This window comes from Haemaphysalis longicornis, unplaced genomic scaffold (assembly GCF_048455015.1).
Source record: "Haemaphysalis longicornis isolate Haplotype H1 unplaced genomic scaffold, Haemaphysalis longicornis Haplotype H1 scaffold_10, whole genome shotgun sequence".
NCBI lineage: Eukaryota > Metazoa > Arthropoda > Arachnida > Ixodida > Ixodidae > Haemaphysalis > Haemaphysalis longicornis.
In genome coordinates, this window is record NW_027526204.1 from 115,601,711 (window position 1) to 115,622,325 (window position 20,615).

General features: G+C 48.0%; 1 long non-coding RNA gene across 1 annotated transcript in view; it reads left to right on the top strand.

Annotated features, from left to right (window-relative positions):
- LOC144159165 (uncharacterized) overlaps positions 1-20,142 on the top strand; it is a 35,199-nt gene extending 15,057 nt beyond the window's left edge. Inside the window, exon 4 of the long non-coding RNA XR_013320261.1 lies at positions 16,660-20,142. This is a non-coding gene — a long non-coding RNA (uncharacterized LOC144159165). The remainder of the gene's footprint in view (positions 1-16,659) is intronic.
- The last annotated feature ends 473 nt before the right edge of the window (positions 20,143-20,615 follow it).

Consider the following 20,615-nt stretch of genomic DNA (forward strand, 5'->3'; position numbering starts at 1 on the left):
CCACTCATGCCTTATAGTAAGAACCAAGGTATATATGAAACCACGGGAAAATGAATGGTCGGCAAGTCAGAAATAAATAGAATAGTCGTACGGCAATGAAAAAAAAAACCGAGTGCAGCTTCTGAAATGCTAAAGACGTTTGCTTGAGCAAGGCAGTATTCACCAGATCAACTAGATGCGAAATGCGTTGATATTTCGCTAGACATGGGGGGGGGGGGGGGGGGGGTGAGGAGGAGGTCGCTCAACTATCCTTGTTTACAAATGCGGAGCGAAATCAACGACTGAACGTTTTAGTAATCTCACACACACAAGCTGCGTGTTCACTTTTCGTTTGTTTTTTGCCTTCAACGAACGGCTGATCACTCGGCGAACGCATTTTTTGAAGAATACAGGGTAGGCAGTTCACAAGCGATACGAGGTGTCGTTGGAAGAGTGGATTGATTGATTGCAGGGTTTAACGCGCTGACGCAACGGAGACGATGAGGCACGCCGTAGTGGAGGGCTCCGGATTAATTTTGACCACCTGGAGATCCTTAACGTGCGCCGAAATCTCGTACACACGGGCTCGTTTGAAGAGTGTCGTATCTGATAAGGGTCTCTGATTTCGGTTTATGCTAGATTCCGCAGTCTCCCTGTGTCATATGACGATGTTTTGAAGAAGAGTTTGGTTACGGACGCGGATTACTCTATAAGCCCATCTTCGCGCTCCTCGTGGAGAATAAATGTAACATATGAATCTTTGCGAGCGCTCACATCGGGAAAAGACGACCCATCATTAAATTTGTCGTCGTGTGCTGACTCCGGGGTGTAATTTTGCATTATCCATCGTACTTCTTTGGTACAGTGTTTGTGAAATTTATGCCGCATTGGCTTGTTCATGGTACTGATCAATATCTGATATGTGATATTGGCAGGCGTAACTTACATGCTGTCAGGTATGAGTGCTCCGCTGGATTTTGTAAGTGCACAAAGTCGATTTACATCATAGTGTGTATACGGCCGCATACGGAGACACTGCCACTAAATTTCTGGGCAGCGGAATTGCAATCAGCTGCATGCAAATGCTGGCTTCGGGACGGTGGACTAAGATCGCGTCATAAACGTTTCTACTCTCGTGAACACACCACGCTTGCAAACAGAGTGCCTGCTCCACGTTATTCGGTATTTCGAACGCGGGCAAACGGTAAATCGCAGTATTGAACCAGCCAAAAAACAACGGCGACAGGGCGGAACGGGCCGGGGACTCCCGCGCCTGCTTTCGAAACGGGCCGCTAGGGGGATTTCAGTGGCGCCCCTACAGGCCGCGCTCGAGGCGTATACTCGCTCATAGAACAACTGTCAAGCCGTTGGAGGGGTCTAAAGGGTGGTGGTGGCATTGGGCCAGCCCAGATATACAGTGGAATCTTGGTGATACGAATTCGGTTGATACGAATTTCGTTGTGATACGAATTTTTAAAATTCCCCGGCAAAAATGCATTGTACGCAATGTAAAAAAAATTCGATGATCCGTACGCATTTACCACTCCGGTGCGGGTGATACGAACACGCGAGCCGCGAGCAGACGACTGCGGCGTGGACGGGAGGCGGGAGTGTTGGTGCGGCCGTGCGGCCTTGGTTGCACGCGGGCACAAAAGCATTGAGCATGAACTGCATGGAGCGTTTTCTGCTGGCGAAAACGCACCGCGCACGCCACAGGCGCGCTGACCCTGCTGCATAACCACCTACACAGGCCGCGGCTGGCGGTGGCAGCATGGCGGCGGCTTCGGCCGCGAAGTGGTGTCGGGAGCTCGAGCGACCGCTTCTAAGCGCTCTCTAAAATATCGCTCAAGGCATGCACGAAGTTGCTTGAGCGGTAAAGGAGCTTATAATGTAGGTGAAAACGGTACTATAAAACGTTGTCCGCGCCGCTAGTGAAAGCGCCCATTCATTATCTGCTGGGGTGTTAGGCCTAAACATCTCCGGCGGGGCCACCGGAGAAACTGCCGCCATGAAGAGCGCACCTCGCCATTGGCGCAAGTCGGCAGGCTCCTCCCACTGCCACGCGCGTCGGGCGTCATTTTCCGAGCGAGATAGCATCTGTCGCGGGGGCATGCGGTTAGCGTGCACACGTCGCGTCGAAGGTGAGCACGCGTTCTTTTTACTCCCGCGTTGACGATTCGGGCCGGCACCTCGGCGCCAGCCTCTGCTGGGGGGTGGTACCTCTGAGCACGGCCGGGCTAGAGTGGCGGCGTGCGCGCGTTGGTATCGACACGGCGGGCGCCGCCGCCCTAGCCTGGCCGTGCTCAGCCTCGGTTGCCGCCAACGTTGCCGCGAGCGGCAGTGGGAGGAGCCTCATGACTTGCGCCAGTGGGGAGACGTGTGCCTCATGGCGGAAATTTTGAAGCGCTCGCAGCAGCTGGCTGGGCCACCTCCGCGGCGCATATTTGGCGCGGATGGCATTTTATAGCTCAGTTTTCTCCCACTTTGTGAGCTCATTCCCGCATGAGCAATTTAGTTTACACCTTGAGCTGTGTTTTAACAACAGGTTAAAAGCGGTCGCTGAAGCTACTTGCACCTATTCACGGCAACAGCCGACGCCATGTTGCCGCCGCCTGTCACATGCGCGGCACTATTCCATTTTTTCTCATTTTCTGATGATACGAATTTTTGGGTGATACGAATATTTTTGCCGCCCCTTGCGATTCGTATGACCAAGATTCCACTGTAGCAAATATGGCACGCAGGAGTGCAAATAGTGAAGTATTTAGAAAAAAGTTTTTTTTCTTTGGCATGCAACACGATAGATAAATGTGCAAGACCGCGTGCATTTCATGCTTTTTTTTTATGGGTAAAAATGTTATTTTCAAGTAAAAAAAAAAGCTTTGCTAACTCCAGAAGCATTGCAAACACATGCCTATAGTTTGTAGGCTTGTAATTCATTTTATTGCATTGAAAAAAATTGCAGATATTGCTACCTATGTAGTTAGCTTAAGGTATTATGCTGACGGCAGCACAGCGCGGTGACGTAGCAGAGAAATCTCTGGTGAACACTTATTTATGGAGCTGATTAAATATTTATTTCATTTATTTCTCTCTTTCGCTTCCCACTATGACGTTTGTTTTTGTCGCTTACTAAATTGGTCACTCTATTGTTTCCTCTTAAATCGCTTTTGTCTAGTTCTCAGCTACGTCTATAGGTTCTTCTGTTAGCTCAAGGCCTGGCTGACTCCCAGTGTTCTCTGTGCATATGCCCCTTGCTTCACATTTGTTTCCTAGTTCACCACTTTTAGCTTAACAGTGCCCCCTAAAAAACCTACCGCTCTCCTACTAAGTGCCACCCTACCTTGTTTTCTAGTCTGTGGCTGACGTGAATCCCATCCCACTGAAAATCTTGCCTGTGCCCAATGCTGCTTATTATCCTGTTTACATCTACCGCTTCAAACCCGATTATTCTGCTGCCCCTCGCAGTCTCAGTGTTAGTGGCGAGTACTGCCCGTTCGGTGTGCACGCCCTGCTTTATCCCCTCTGCGTGGTGCAGACTGCAGTTCACACGTTTGTGGCCATCGCCTGCAGATCCTTTAACCCCTTCGCTACCTCCTGGCCAAATTTTCCCTCCTCTCCCTTGAGAACGTCGTGAAGCGCCGTGGCAGTCACCACAAGGTTCTTAGCTTGTCTAGACAAGACCAGCTGCTCATTCGCTTTCACCATCACACTTTGCATCATGTGACTGGGGAACCACCCAACCTTGACGATTACCACCCGCTACCCTTTTCATTACGGCAAGGAGGCCGCTTCTCCTCATGTTTGTATCTTCCGCAATGATTGCGACGCCATGTATGACTTGCTGCTCTTTAGTGCCAACCTGCTCTCTGACTGGTTTGGTAAGCGTATCTTTCAGCACATGGGAGTAGCTGTTGCCTTTCCTATCTTCCGCCATGTGTGTCACGTCGGTGCTTGCCTCTGCTTTGCTGCATGTGCCGAGGCGTTGGTTAGTTTTTGGGGAACTGACGATTTTTGCTAGCTCCCTCCCAGCTACTTCGAACTTTCACTCAGTGGCCCTGCGTTATTAGCGTTTGCTACTTAGCACTGCCTCCAGTTTTGCAACCCGCTTAGCTAACGCTGAGTTATCCGCTTCTACACGCTCTATCCGCAACACCACTAAGCACAGACGACATATATCGGCCCCTTCATTCGCCTCGCTGCCATCCTGCTGAAACTCCTCTGCACGTACTTTCAGCGGACAGCTACTACACTGTAGCAGCTTTCTACGCATATTCATTATCTTGATTGAAAACCTGACACAACGAGAAAGAACTGTGCAGGTAAATACTTGGCGTCGGCTGTCTTCTGCTGTCTCTGTCGTTCTGCCGACCTTCACCGTAGTCCATGCCGTTATCATAGCACAAAAAAACATGACTGCACTGGTGGCACTCAGAGGCTGCAGTGCCCCTCTTGACTACTTTCGTTATCAATGCCAGGCTTGAAACTGGTCTCTTGAAACTAGTCAAGGGTCGGGTATGCCCGACAATGTCGTCATTGTTGCATGCCCAGTCAGGCAACGGGGCATGGTTTCTCGCATGTAGAAGGCCCCCTTCCTGCATACCGCGTTTCTGCCCTTAGTGCAAGACGGAGGCAATCGTGAGAAGGGCGCATCAGTGTTGCGACATTGGAAAGAGACTTCAACACCACCTCTTGGTGAAAATTTCACCAGACTTCACCAACCCTAAAATACTCCCACTATAACTAATTTCCTGCTCCTGCATCATTTCTGCGTATGCAGTTCACCAATGCTTATAGCAAACCATCCATAACAGAGGGTGACTTGATTACCTCTATAATTAAAAATACGGAGGTAATGATTCGATTACCTCTGTAATTAAAATACATTTAAACCTCGATATAACAAAGTTGTACCTGGAGGCGCAAATTTTGTTAAATCGCGAATTTCATAAAATCGAGGTTTCAATTTTACAGTTTTCTTTTAACTAGTTATTGAGGTTCGGCAACCTTGCCCATCGCCCAGGAACTGCTATGTAGTTACCTCTCCATTTAAACCGCAATTTATACTATAACTGGTTGCGAAAGTTGTTTGAATTAACATTTTTAACACTTCGACAATGGAATTCGGATAGCCGACGATAGTTCATGTGTTGTTGTAAAACCGGTGCTTTTTCTGCAACACTTCACTAATATGATAGCAGACCTTACTAGGTTTCCACATTCTTATATTTTCATTTCGGTCACTACTAAACGCCGCTGTTAGTTTGTTGAACCCACGTGCGTGACCCGTGAACTTCACCTTGGCAAATCCGCCGCGGTGGCTCAGTGGCTAAGGCGTTGTGCTGCTGAGCACGAGGTCGCTGGTTCGATTCCCTGCCGCGGTGGCCGCTTTTCTGATGGAGGCGAAAAGCAAAAACGCCCCTGTGTACAAGATTTCGCCGCACGTTAAAGATCCCCAGGTGGTCAAAATTAATCCAGAGCCCTCCACTAAGGCGCACCTCATCGCCTGCGTTGCGTCGGCGCGTTAAACCCTACAATCAATCAATCACCTCGGCAAGGTGGTGGTTTGAAGTTACGCCTCTTTTCGTCCGTTCAGTAATAGGCTTAGGTGCCGCGTTGAGGGGTGTGCCGGGCCGACAGCAGACAGGTGCTATGAAACTTCTGAGTGACTTTTTTTTTATGTACAAAGGCTCTGCAGTATGGGTGCATGATGCAACCATGACACTTGAGGTAAAGCTATGATCATGAGTTAAGCGGAGTACTCACGGACCGCTTCACTGTGGAGCAGGGAGAACATGTTCCCACTAAAGCGGAAGGCTCACATTAAATATCTTATGGCCAAATTCTATTAGGCAATTAGTTTTATGCCCACTAAGCCCTAAAGAAGCCGATGTATCCTCATCACAGCTGTCAAATGAACACAGGTGATACGGAGATGACCATGTTCAAAGAGGTCAATTTATTGCCACCAGCACTCGATGTTTAGGCCGTAGCAAAGGAGTTCGTAAGCAGTGCTTGGCATTTCTTGACCAGGGTGGGTTTTACGTGACGCTCGTATGCTGACAGCACTAACAAGGCTTGCTCTTAAACGCTCGCCAACTCGGCGTTGGCCTGCATGTTTGCGCGGAACATCGATGGCATCCATCACTTTGGTGGCTGTTGGTTTCACCGACACTTCCTCAGGCTCTTGTTCGGAGCATTTTTCTTTTCCTTGGAGTGCTTATGCTGCTTACAAGACTCACCTAATGATGCCTGAACAAAATATTAATGTGGTTATCAGCAAGCGCAACCTAGTGCTGCGGCACTCTGACCAAGGAGCAAGGAGGCGTAGAAAAAAACTCGAAGTAGGCTTCGGCAGACTAAGCATAGAGGGTGCTAGGCAATGATGGATGCGTCAAAATGATGAAAGCACTATTAAGCCGTCTATGACCGCTAGCAGTTTGAGCAGCTTCTTTCATCACTTCTAGTTGTTTTCAGCCGTAGCTTTAGCTTAACTTTTTTTTTTCGTTTTAGGGTTTGAGAGTTAATGCAAATACTGAATGTTTTAAATGTAGTCTCTGAGCGGCAAACTAAAACATGCCTCTACTGGAATCTTGTTCTTGCTTTCTTGCTGTGACTTCACTAAATTAGAAGCGCCGCACGAGATTGCTGCGTAACATTGAAATAAATATAAATGCATTTAACAAAATTTTGGTAGAAAACTGGAAAAATTCGTAATATTGTGAATTTCGTTAAATTGGGGTTCGTTATATCGATGTTCGACTGTAGCAAAATGAATTTGAGAGAGGTGAAATAAAATTTCGTATTCAAATTCATTGCAATGCCTTTTTATAGAGCACTTACTTCATTTTTTATGGGCGTGCTCTCAGAGAAAGTTGCTGCGCTCGCTGTGCTTTTCACCTGTATTAATATTCAAGCAAGGTCTGGTGCTACATGTATTTCTGTCATGTTAAATGCGAGCATTTAACACTTGGCTGGTTATTGTACAATTAGCAGCCATACAAAGATTCTGTAGCCTTGAAAAATTATTGAGGAATTTATTAGAGAAAAAATGGTACTGGTACGTCCTGCATTTGGTTTGTTCGAACTACAAAACTTCACATTCGAATCTTCGTTACTTCCAAGCAGAGCTGAAAATCCAAAATACTTATCGGGCACACTAGAATATGCGTGCAGTCCAGTATGTGAGTGGCTTATGGTAATAAGTACCGGGAAAAGCTTCGATTCAGGGAAAGGAAAGCATGGTTTTAAAGCAGTCGCGCAATTTTTTTCATCACTTCTCACGAGATATCTCTGGCGTAGCCGTACCGGCACCTCAGCACCAGCAACGCCAAAATTTCACCAGATTTTTACAATATGGTGCCGTATTTCACCATCTGACAACACTGGGGCGTTTCTCACGCAGTGCGGCAGCTGCTAGGTTGATGATATATGTGGTTGCACGGAATTGCATGCAACGGCTGCAACAGGCAGGTAGATCGTAGAAGGTGCCAGATTGGGGTGACGTATGTCTTATGCAGTTGCACGCGGGGGCCGCAACAGGCAGGTGTGTGGGAGACACAAGTAGAATCCGCATGGCCTTCTCCCTGGAACATGCCTTGATGGAGGAGGAGGAGAGAGCACAGGTGGGGGGGGAATTGAAAAGATACGAGGTTTCTTTTATGGGAACTGCGCGAGGTTAGGGCAGTCTTGGTTGGGTTGTGGCTCGTCTCTGAGGGAGTAACCAACGGGCTCACAGTATCCTCCTTGTAAATACCTGTAAAAAGTGTAAATACAGAAGTTTTCGTTTTACCTCAATGGGTCGTCGTCGCCATCACTGTCACAACACTGCACCAAAACGCTGCGCAGGGTAAGCAGGAACAACTCCAAGCATCGTCACCATCTGCCTTGAGCAGAGGTGAAGGAGAACATTACTGGTGCATTCGACAGGATACTGCTTGGCGAAGTGACCAGGGGACGGCAACGGAGGATAGACACGTCAGCAATGGTCGGAGGGCTCTGTCAATCCAAGGAGAACATGCCGACGTGGGAAGGCAAGCTTAACCCAAACTTCCTGGGTGCGGTCGAGAGCACCAGAGTCGTCACAATACCTACAGAGGGGTGACGGCTGGGTTGCAGCCAGGCGAAGCAGTGCCTGCGGGCAACTGGAAACCCCAGGCGACGAGCTGAGTAGCTGGGGCTTCTGAGGAGTGGCTGACAGAGGCGAATGCCTCCTTGATTTGGCGAGGCTTTGTGGTTGCGAAGCAGGCCGACAGTCATTGCAGACCAACATACTAGGTGGTGAGCAACACCATCTTGGTGAAGGCGAAGGAAATGAGTGCGTCCAAACATCGCAGACTTGCCAAAGCAAGAGGAAAAGTTGCGCGGTCGCGCGGGAATGATGGACGAGACTGGCAGCCGCATTGGATCGACACTGGAAGAGTCCGTTTTGTTTTCGGCTGGGGGTGCAATCACTGCCACCGAACAAAAGCCGCGTAACCCATGATCACACGTTTTGCCCCGTTCAATCCGGACAAATGAGGGGAGCCTGTCATAGGTAATGATGATGGATGCGCAGAGGCACGAAATCCACCCGAGCCAGTGACGTCAGAAGTGCAGATGCAAATGAAAACATTGGAAACTGAGCTCACAATACAACAGGAGTGACGCTTGGCTGAGGAGGTGCGGTGCCTGGTGTTCAAGTGGTAGATCAAGTGAGAGTAGCTGAAAACGAGCCACGAACCAAACGCGAGCGCGACACGCATGACGAACTTCTACATTTCTGAAAACTCATGGTGGGAGTAGTGCCAAAATTCCCTTCAAAAGTGGGAGTGCCGATATGGTTTGAGTTGGTGGAGAACAAGCTCGAGGCATACGGCGCGCCTAAAGAGTTATGGGGCGAAATTGTCTTTCTAGTGATTGCTGAAAAATTTGCCTTTGTTTATGCAGTTCACGTCATCTCAGCATAGCCAGTACGAGGTGCTCAGAAAGGCAGTGCTGGAGGGGCTTCAATTGCCAGCTGGAGAATACCAGAGAAAGCTTCTTGGGGTGAGAAAACAAGCAAGTGAGGGGTGGACACAATTTGCGACATGACTCCAGAGTTTCATTCATTTTACCTGGAGGCCAGAAAGGTGAAGTCCTTTGAGGAGGTGGTTGAGTTGCTTGTAGCCGACCAGCTTAAAAACAACCTGGCTGAGTCCACACTGCGTTGTGTAACCCTTGAAGAGGAGGAAGGCCGCACAGGGGTGAACGCCAGGTGGGCCACCGAGCAGGGAAGGAGCGGTGAAGCAGAAGCCTGATATGCAATTGAAGGGAGGACTGTGCTTCACGTGTGGTTCTAGGACCCATCTAGAGGTGAAATGTTGCACAATGTAAACAGACTGCTGGTGCCTCGGAAGGAAAAGGAAATAGTTTGTCAGCCCAAGTAGCTACGAATGAAACGGGGGCTGGCCGCAGTGAACTAAAACCTAAGGAGCTTAGGCTGCCGTGGCAAAAATATCGACGCTATCCTGTACATGGGAGCGGAGACGACTGTCATGAAAGAGCAGGCTCCTACTGGAAGTAGTCGAGCCATTGGGACAATCGACTTGACGTCCGCATTTGGAGAACAGGTAGCAGCAAAGCTCGCAGTGGTGTCGTTGACGATTACGGGCAAAGCCGACGTGTTTTTGGACCGACATGTTTTTGGACATGTTTCGGACCATGCTTTTGGACCTTTGCGCACTTCTGGCATGTGCAGACGGGAGTGATGTTGCAGATCACACGGAGGTCGAACTAGCAGGGCTAGCAGATGACAAGCGGGATGCAGGTGGGCCGGTTCAGTTTGCAATCAGTCCTGACGAACACAGGGTAGTCATAACGCAGAAGGTGAGGAGCAGTGCAGTGAAACAGCTCACGAGGGGAACAGCGAAAAGAGCTCGTCGCAGTAGTCTCAAGCCGAGCAGCAAAGTGATACGACACTGCAAGCAGCCTGGGAAAATGCCAACTGTAAAAAGGGAAGCATAGTCGCGGTGGACGGCATTCTCTACCACTGAGACAAACCTCTGGGGTAAACAGTGATGCAACTGGTGCTACCAGAGAGTCGGAGAAGCAAGGTCCAGCACGATACCACAGGAGTGTTTCCATTTCAAATGGTATATGGGAGACCGCCGAGTGGATCGCTAGCCATCGTAAAACGTGCTTTGACAGGCGGAACGTTGGGTTGCTGGACCAGGGCCCATTCACTTGCACGAAAGAACTGAAAGAGCATGTGGGGTAGGCAGCGCTTGCAGCAGACCTGATAGGATTGAGACAGCTGAATGCGTACGCAAGGCAGTTCAATAAGCGGGCGTCAAGTAAGACTTTTCAGGAGGGGGACGCAGGGTTGGTGTTTGGTGACAAGACGCCGTGTAAAATGTTCCCTGAGTGGAAGGGTCCAGGCAGGGTAATTGAGAGGTACAGGGAGCATGCTTTGTTGACATGCCAGAAGAAAACCGACAGCTAGTACACAGAAGCAAGCTGTGACCCTATAACAGTAGAGAGAGAGAGAGAGAAAACGTTTATTTGAGCTTTCTAAAGTGGGAGTGGTTCCCTAGTCCGGGAATCCATCAAGTGAGCAGAGAGCCTTCGCTCTAGATGCCAGGAGCTGCTGGACGTCCAGACGGTCGCTGGTCAACAAATTCTCCCACAGCTCAGGGGTGGGAAGAGGGGATCGGAGAGGTGGAAGTTTGGGATTGCACACACACTGTATTATAACATGAGCTAGAGTTCCGGGTTGTGAACAAAACTGGCATACAGCAGAGTATTGAGTTGGAAATATACGATGCAGGCGAACTTGGTGAGGAAAGGTATTGGTTTGTAGTCTGCGGAGCAGCGATTCTTCTTCCTTGGATAGTGCAGGGTGAGGAGGAGGGAAGTGTTGTCTGTCGGACCGGTAATATTGAGTGATGTCCTGATACGTTACGAGCGGGATTATCGATGTGGTTTCCTCGGAAGCCTGGAGAGAAAGGGCGCAGGCTTGCTGATGAGCAAAGTTGTTGCCCGTCAGGGAGGAATGGCCAGGAGTCCAGATGATATTAACTTTTCGGCTGGGTTGGTGTGGTAAAAGTAGCTTTAAAGTAGAAGGGGCCACTCTCCCGGCTAAGAAGCTTTGGCAGGCAGCTTGGGAATCCGTAATAATGATTGGGTACTTCGTGTGTGTGAGGGCTAAGGCTATAGCTAGCTCCTCGGCAACCCAGGTTGATGATGACTTGATTGATGCACAGGTAATGGGGGCGCCCTTTGTGGTGACTGCGGCTACTTTGTGTTGACCATTAGGGTAGGTACTAGCATCTGTATAGGCGACATCTGAGGATAAGCTTTGCTCTTCAGGAGGGTGAGGTGTTCACGTGGAGTGCACAGCCCGATCCGGGAAAGCAGGCGCCTGGGACGTGACCCTGTTGGCGTGTTCGTTAGGTCATCTTGAGGCAAATAACCGTTATCAGATCCGCAAGGTGTTTTTGGAGCACAGCGGGTTGTTTGACGGCAGACGGGGGGTGGCGAGAGTGCATGAACACGATGTAGTGTTACAGGAGGGCTTCACGCCGAAACTGTGCAAACCGTGTCGCACCCCAATGCTCTGAAGGGAGAAGTGTGTGTGTGTGGGGGGGGGGGGGGCGCAGGTGGATGAATTGCTAGACAGGTTTAATTTGCTTATGCGAGAGTCCGCATGCACATTCCCTTGGTCTGAGTGGCTACTGCTGGGGTTACACACTCAACTATACTGAGGTGGTGAGGTCGCTTATGGAACTGGTAGAGAAGGGCATTTCAGAAAAGATTCCTAGGTTGGTTGAAGCTGGCGGCGTGTTCCAGAGACTCAAAGCAGCACTTTTAGAAGTGACAGTGCTAGCAATGATGACGCCAACGCATCATTTTGTTTGTCTTCCAATGCCTCTGTCTTCGTGGCGGGTGCTTGGTTGTCCCGGCGCGCCAACGATGGCTCTGAATGTCCGATAGCATCGCGAGCCATGAGTTCATGCCCACTCAGACTCGATCATCTACGATAGAGAGGGAGGCATTTAGGGTTATCAGGGGGCTTAAAAGGGGCCGTGACGACAACACAGAAGTTTGGTTCATTCAAAAGATTGCCTCGTTAGGATCATGCTGACACCACTTTTAACGTAAACTTCGCTCAAATAAGCTATGTAATTAGGAAAAACGGGAATGGCCATGCGACCCACTAGCTCATTTCCTGCAACAGGACCTATGATGTCATACCAGCCAGCTCTGCGATTGGCCGAGGCCGGCAAAAGCAAATGCAAATTAGGCAGAGCTTATAAGCTTGCCGAACGAGCTAATTGCGCTTAAATTTAGGGCACATCCTTTTTAAAGCAGTAAGAATGGTGGGATGAACAGTGGAAGTTATGAAAGCACACGTAAACATAGAGAAGTACTGATGCGTACTGCTGTTGGTACTGCGCACACTATGCTTGGTTTAGATGCACAGCAGTGGGGAGCTTTTAGGTTGTCTCAGACGAAACTGGCCAATTGACACAAGCAACGGTGTCTTACGCAGCCATATTTGTCAAGCGAGCACTATGTTTCACGAAACGATTATTTTATCCCTGAACAAAAACAAGCCAGGTTTAAATACAGTGAAAAACAAACCTAAGACAAAACTTCTTGCCGTGGTATGGTGGCGCCATCTAGGTTCACTAACGATAAACAAGGCTTGCAATCGGCTGCAGAGTGGTCGGTTCCTGTGGTGTTGCAGGCCACTAAAACACACGATTTAGCGGGAAAATCAAAATTTTAACTTGAACTGAATCATTTCTCGGTCAGTAAAACATTGTTTTCATCCGGGCAAGCGCTGGAGGCACTATAAAACACAAAATCTTTCAAATAAAACAAACTGGTATTTTGTCTTAATGGCCCCTTTAAGAAAGTCGATGTCTGGCTCTTCGGTACCCGGATAACGGTGATCTCCGACCACAAATCCCTACCTTTTCTTACTTGGTCCACACCGCGGGGGGGGGGGGGGTCGGGTCGGGTCGGGAAGGAAGGGAGGGAGGAGAAGGAGGAGGAGGAGGGTAAAGTCCCTTCAAACACAAATGCTTCGCCCAAAAAGTGCCCAATGCACGTTGGAGCGGGTGACAGTGTTAGCTGCCTGACAGAGGGCAAGAAGGACCCACTCGAAGAGCAGTGAGGGGTTTTACTGTGCCATACGTTTGCCACGGACACTATGCTCATGGACAAGTAGCTCTGTCACCTCTTGGAGGTGACCGTGCGGAATTTTATTTTGTTTGCTCTGCATCGTGTTCATTTTTTTGTTCGGTTTTGGGGGTGTGATATTCACTATTGTCAGGGCCTTGTTGGGACCTCCATAAAGCCTTTAAGCCCTTTTGTTTATCTTAGGAGGGGCTTGTATGGGTCAGGTGTGCCTGACAATGTTGTCATTGCTGCATGCCCAGGAAGGCAATGGGGCAACGGCTTCACGGGCATAGAGGGCCCCCACTCGTGCTGCGTTTCTGCCCTCAGTGCAAGACAAAAGCAATCGCAGAAAGGGCACGTTCCACGCAGTGCAGCAGCTACTAGGTTGATGACGTGCATGGTTGTGCGAAATTGCGCACGGCTTCCGCAACAGCCAGGCGGGTCGGAGGAGGTGCCAGATTGCACGCAGATTGCACGCTTGCACACAGGGGCTGCAACAGACAGGTGCGTGGGAGGTGCAAGTAGAACCCGCGCGACCTCCTTCCCAAAACAAGCCTAGATGGAGGCAGAGGAGAGAGTGGGGGTGAGGGAGAAATTAAGAAGATGCGGGGTTTCTTTGATGAAAAGTGTTCTACGTTAGGGCATTCTTGGTTGGGTCGTGGCTTGTCTCTGATGGGGTGCATCGGGAACAGAGTGACGAATGGGCTCACAGTATCCTCCTTGTAAATACATGTAAAAAGTGTAAATACAGGTCTCCTTTCATCTCTTCGGTTCGTCATCACCATCACTGTCACAGCACTGCAACAAAACGCAGCGCAGGGCAAGCAGGAACAACTCGAAGCATCATCACCATCTGCCCTGAGTGAAGGTAAAGGGCAACAACATAGCACTGCTGGGCGCCACAGCCCCTTTGGCGAATCACTACTCCACGTTTGACAGCTTTCACGTTGAGTGGAACTGCTTTAATTTTTATTTGCTGCTTTGTCAGCTTTAATTTTTCCCTCCGCCTGTTAGGTGGGTTGCTCACTTCACCACATGATATTGATGATTTCTTTTAGCATGAAAAATGCAGGTTGCACCAAAGAGAAAAGTGAATCAATTCAGAAGCCATTTCCACAAAATGATTGGGGCTGTGCCTATGCAGCAAAGCCTGCCTGGCAATGTGTTTAGACAAGAAATTTTGTTTGTTGTGAATTTTTCATTGTGCCCTTCAGCAGATTGGAGCCGGCGCAACAGCTTGGAGGAGGGTATCTGTAAATAACCCGAGACCCCACAAGTATAAGGTCACTTGGCAATCTTTGCGAACGTCTTAGCGATTCCGCGCAACTGGTGCAGCACAGCTTAGAAAATTTTCATGGCAACACATTTGTTACTTTCTTGGCATGAACTTGTGGTTCATAACAGCGGGGTGACGGCTCACAGCATTGCTTCGCTGGTGATCTTGTTGTGAGTGTCTATGATCGCAGCTGCAGCTTGGTTAAATAGGCTGTTAAACTGTTGAAAGTTAGATAGATGGCATTAGGCCTCTGGATTGGCTTGTTGTGCCGCAGTTCCACAGCATCACTTTTGAAAAGAAATTAATCGCCACAGATGATGCCAGCGGTGTCAAAATACTTTTCATTTACACGTGTGTACTTGGAGTTGAAAGTGAGACCACTTGTTTCTTCCCTTGGCATGGGCCGCTTCCACCTCTTACACTGCTCACCATTGCTGTGTGAATAAATCAAGTATACTTTTTCTGTTCCGTGTACCTTTAACAGGAGTGCTAGCCCAAGACACAACACACTTGGCATTGTTCTCCACACGCACAACATCAGCTACATTATAGCTCGTAGCGTGAGAAACTCATTGAACGTTTTTTTTCTGCCGCAACCACTCTTATCTGACCGTGTTCTCATCATTCAAGTCAGCGCTTCGCCGCCCAGTGTGTGCCCTCAGATGGATGGTGGCATCATTGCACAGCCACCAAGGAAGCATATGAAGCTCTCCCATATAGTTACGAAGCAGTTTCAGGATGAGTAAAGCATTGAAGGACTTTAGTATCACTTTGCTCGTTGCTCGTTTATAGCAGCAACTGTCGGGTATGTGCTGAAGCGCCAGTACTTAGGCATAACGTCATGCTTTGAGCCCTTAGGACGTTGGTCAGCGCTGACAGCTCGAAGCTGGTTGAGTACACTAAATGCTTTTCCAAAAAAGTAGCAGTTAGACCTCAGCATGTGACATTAAGCCTTGCATCGTATGTATAGGCTTAACTGTAATAACATAAGTAATGTTGAAGTCGAGCATCAAGCCTGATGACATGCCAGGCAATGTCAGAATCATTGTCCGCGGACGTGCAGGTATGGCTTGACAATGTTAGACTCCAAAGCATAACACTCGGTTTAACACCGAGCCTTTGCATGTCCACCTTGCTGTCGCTTGATACGGGACTCAACTTTTGTACAAGTGAACTAAAGTGAAAATGCGCAAGCCTTTATATACAGTCGCACTGATTTTGGAGATTGGCCACTTTTGCTTGCACATAAAACTTTGACAAAGAGACTTGGCTAGTCCCACTTTTCATTGACCCTGTTATAATTGTCGGGTTAGTTGCCTTGTTAGATGGCCCCAAATTATTTTTCGCATGTTGTGCCAGTGAACTGACTGAAGGCAATGTACATGCACACTTTCTGTATGTTATTTCTTGCATCAGTTTATCTAAAAGAAAAACACTAATCAACGTTGGCACATTTAACAACGGCTAGCCCAAAGGCTACTTTCTAGTTAACGGCTGGCTACTTTCCCGGTTGCTCCTAAAACAAGCTTGCTGCATGTGTGCATTCACGGGGTCAGCTGCAAATAATAACAAAGTATAAAAGCAATTGAAGGTTCATGAGTGGACCCGTAAAAATTCATTAGCATCCCATTTCGCCGTCACAGGAACTTAGCATCGGCTCTACGCGCACGCTTTGCTTTGGCTTCAGAAGCCTGCTGATGAGTTTCTCACACATTGTACCAACCGTGCATTGCATTCTTCCACTGTCTGCTTTCTTGGCTCTTGGTCAATTCGCATTCTATTTCACACTGCATTAACGCTTATGGGGAGGGGTCAGACGCGTCCAAATGGGCCCGAATAGCAGGGTTCCAGTTTGTCAAAAGACGTTAAGCCGAGGCTGGATCTCGCCTTTCTTTGTGCATGGCTGGTTGGCTGTTGCTGTACATCACTTGCCTCTGCATCACTTGTGGCCGACCTCTCACGCCCCTCTGTCTTGTGTTCATGAAAAGATGCCTTGACTTTCTTGCCACCGGAATAACCCTTCTATTCCTAATGGAGTAACCAGGTAAGGAGCAGTGGTGTCAGTGCACTATTGAAGGACAATATTACACAAATCCTGCTGCATTACCAAGCGCACAGATGTTTCACTTTCTAATGTAACTTGCATTGTTACTGTTTCTTTGCAGGTAAAGTCGTTTTTTTTTCTAAGGAGCGCCTCTAATTTGATCAAAATTGTACGCTTCACTTTTCTATTTAGATGTCTTTCTTTGTTGTTGCAGTTTCACATGCTGAAAATGGAAGCGGTGACTTGCAAGGACTTGATGCTAACCTCCATCAAAATCCTGGCACGTGGTGTGGAAGTTCGAGCGCTGGAGACATAGACGTTGCTGAAGAAAGCCTCGACATTGATGCGGGGTTGAATAACGCATTGTGCGCCGTGACCGTTCAGACTGCTACTGCATCTGCTGGCCGCATCTGCTGCCCTTTGTGTCCCTTCACTTCATACAAGAAAGCGATTGTAACGAGACACATCCGCTCCCACACGCAAGAAAGGCCGTTCAGATGCAGCATTTGCTCCCGGGCATTTACGCTCAAGGAAAACTTAACCCGACATGCTGCGACACACCAAAGGCGCTACAGGTGTGAGCTGTGCCCGTCAGTGTGGTTTCATACCAAGGCTGATTTGGTTCAGCACATGTACTCGCACACTGGGAAGAAGGTGCATCGGTGCAACATTTGCTCACGAGCGTTTCCCAACAAATCTAAATTGGCCACGCACATTCCCACCCACACTGGTGAAAAACCATTCCAGTGTGAATATTGCTCACTCTCGTTTTGTCAAAAGATGCAGTTAGTGATCCACACGCGCAAGCATACTGGAGAAAAGCCATTCGTCTGCAATGTCTGTTCTCAAGCATTTACATCTAAGGGCGTCTTACAGGGCCACTTAAACACCCACAAGGGAGAGAAGTCATTGCAATGAAGCATCTCCTCAAGTTTATTTTCAGGGAGATTAGATATGTTCTGTTGTGAAAAGTTCGATGTTTCGTTCCAAGATAAACACAAGCCCGGCACTTCTGGTGTTAATTGAATGTGCTGACATGCTGGGCCCCACCTTTGAAACAACCGAAAAGAATCTAAATCACTTTCAAGTGCAGAGCACTTTAGGGGCTCGCCTTGTCGTAGCTCGCTCTCTGGACCCAAGCAGAGCCCCACAGCATTCCGTCGTAGCGGCTGTCGCGGCGTAACCCAGGGGCTTCGAAAGCCAAGCGGTTTATACGGTCAGTCGCGTTCGAAACTCATGACCCATTGGCGCTTTTCATACATTTCCCCTTTGTTTAGCGCAAAGGAAACTGTAGGCACATTTGAAGCAAAATATACGTAATTAACCGGCAGCGCTTGTGTTCATTTAGTTAGGAACACTCGTTGGGTTGGTTTTTGTGGCAGTGAGCGAAAAAAAGTGGCAGTGCAACGCCGGCACGTGCGGGAGGAAAAGCAAGCACGAAAAGAACAGAACTTATGCTTGCGCAGTTTCTGGCAGGGGCGCGCGAGCACTGCAAAAGCGGGAACTTTGGGTTGCATTGGGTGGTAGCAGTGAGCGGAAAATGGCGCTACAGCCCATTATGGTGAATCACTGCTCTGCACTTCTGGCAGGTTTTATATTGAGTGGAGCGGCTTTAATTTTTTATTTACGAGATGACTGCACAGAATTGAGCTAAGGAAACATTTTACTGTGAAAAAAAATTATGGGTCTTGCAAACAGTAAGACGTCTGTGGCTCGAACCCAGGGCGTTCATTCTTAAACCTATGATTTTACCCTCGGGTTACCAAGGCAAAATAGCAGGGCTGTTTTAGCAGTTGCATAAATGAATGTTCTAGCAGCTTCTTTTAAATAAATGTTTTAGCAGCTCCATACAATGAATAAGGTGGGTGCTCCAAACGAAGCAGTAGCTGGCTGGCGCTACGTGCACACAGAGAATGCCGGGTTTGTACCTACAAGGAAACAGAATCTCGTGTGAGAAGGTGTCTTGCACTTGAATGCCTCGTGTTTATTTTTTATTTTTAATCAATCCCTTCTTTCAAGTGTATAATAGGTGCTTAAATTTATGCTTGTAGACTGGCTTTATGCCACACTATGCTTGGTGCAAAGCATAGAGCTTTTCAATCTTACCTAGAGGCGAATCTGTTGCTAGTATCAGCAGGATTTTGCAAAAGAACTGTGTGACTGATGGAATCATGGGTACTTTGTTGTCAAGCATTGGCAGGGCTGGCAAAGGCTTTGTAGCTATGCAAATGAGGTTATTTGGAAAACTGGAATGGTGTTTTGGTAATAACAGTCCTCACATTTAAATGGTTCTTTGAGCCATCCAACGTTCAAAAGAAATGCATTTATGAAGAAAAACATTTATTTCAAGGGCATTTGGCCTTGCATTTGCCCATCTTCCCAAATTCAGTGGGCCACCACTACATTTAGGCATGAACAATATGACCAGTGGCATATCTCTTGCTTTTACTTGTAATTTGACGAAAATAAGGTATTTAAATGGCTTTGAATGTCGTTTTGCACAAAAAGAAAAATATTTGCCTCCAGTCTTAGCTCACGCAATCGTGCCCGATGCTTCCGACTCCTCGTGTGCTGGCAACAGCAATATGTATTTAGCTCCTTAAAATTTGCATGCGTTGACGAAGATCACAAAGAAAAATGTTGGTTTTGTTTGTGTTAACATTTTGTCAGTTGACTGGCTCAGCTTACCAGCTTGTAGTAGAATTTTAGCTTACCATGTTACCATACTGTTTCCGGTGTACCTGGGCCCGACGGGGCACGTGCGCATTCATTTCGTTAGGGTGCTTAGTTCTGGGGACAGGCAGCCCGGCTCACTGCGCCCGCGCATTCGCGTTCTAGTGAGGGGTGGCGTGCCTCTCCATGTCTGTGCACGCATGTGCAGTTGGGTCCCGGTACAATGGAAACGGTATGGCCAGTAACACGCTAATTTAAACCTCTCTAATAATTCAGAAAAAAGAACTGCCTTGTACTTTGCTGATACTCTGCGGCTTTAGCAGTGGCCGAGGCCATGTATTGTTGGTGGCCAAGAGTCAGCAGATAAGTGTCTTATCTCTAACATGAGCACATCTTAAATTATCAGATTTCTCGCGATTTAATGCGCATCGAGGCCCGAGGAGTTGGTACACTGTGCTCTAAATGAGACTAATCTTATCCAACCTGCTCTGACACGAAAAACAAGGCACACTGCTAAACATGCCCTAACCCCTATTTTTGCGAAGACTAATTCATATAAGTATAGTTTCTTTCCCAGAACACTGAGTGAATGGAATGACTTGCCACCAAATGTTGTCAATTCCAACAATTTTTTACAAGAGTTGGAACGCTTCTTTAGTGATCTGTAGAAACCGCAGTTTTGGCGGTGCATGCTATTTTGTGGTTATTAAGGTGCTATTACATTTTATGCTGTTTTCTTTTTTTTTCATCTTTTCTGCTGGTTTATTAGGTTATGGTTTGTGCGTTTTGTGTTCTGCACTTTATTAAGTTTACGCTCTAATGTTTTCAGTGTTGACGATGGTTCTGTTACCTGTTTTTGTTTTGGCATTATGTCTGCCCATTGTACTAGCGTAGTCCACTGTGATACTTTTTGAATTAATACTGTTTATCATTGTTTATGTAATGCCCCTCCTGCCAGGGCCAAAGAATTGGCCTGCAGTATTCCTAAATAAATAAATAAATACTGGTGAACAGCTCATTACCACTCGCTGCTTGTACACAGATTGCTAGTTCTATGTCATGCAGGTATGTTGTAAAAATGCTTTGACCCATGCCCATCACAATGCTGGGCAGTAAACTCCACAGCTCCAAATTGACGGGGCAGCGTTTTCAAGCTTGCTTTCAAACTTGCATTGTAGGACAGCTGATGCAACGCGTGGGCAGGCTGTTAACGGAACAAACTTCACAGCCAACAAGTCCTTTCCATAACGCATTGTACCATTGCACTAGCAGCCACTGGCGGCCTATTCAATTCATATATTACCCGTGGTTCCCACGAAGGCATGCGCTTGCAGCTGCAGTTTCGTCTCTAGGTAATACAGTGGAGACCATTTATAACGGAGGTTATTGTGACCACCGGTTTGTTTCCCATAGAACTCTGTGCATGAACATACTGCTTAAAACACTGTTTCTCGAAGCACAATACCGTTTATAGTGCGGCTTTTTGGGGGCTACGCT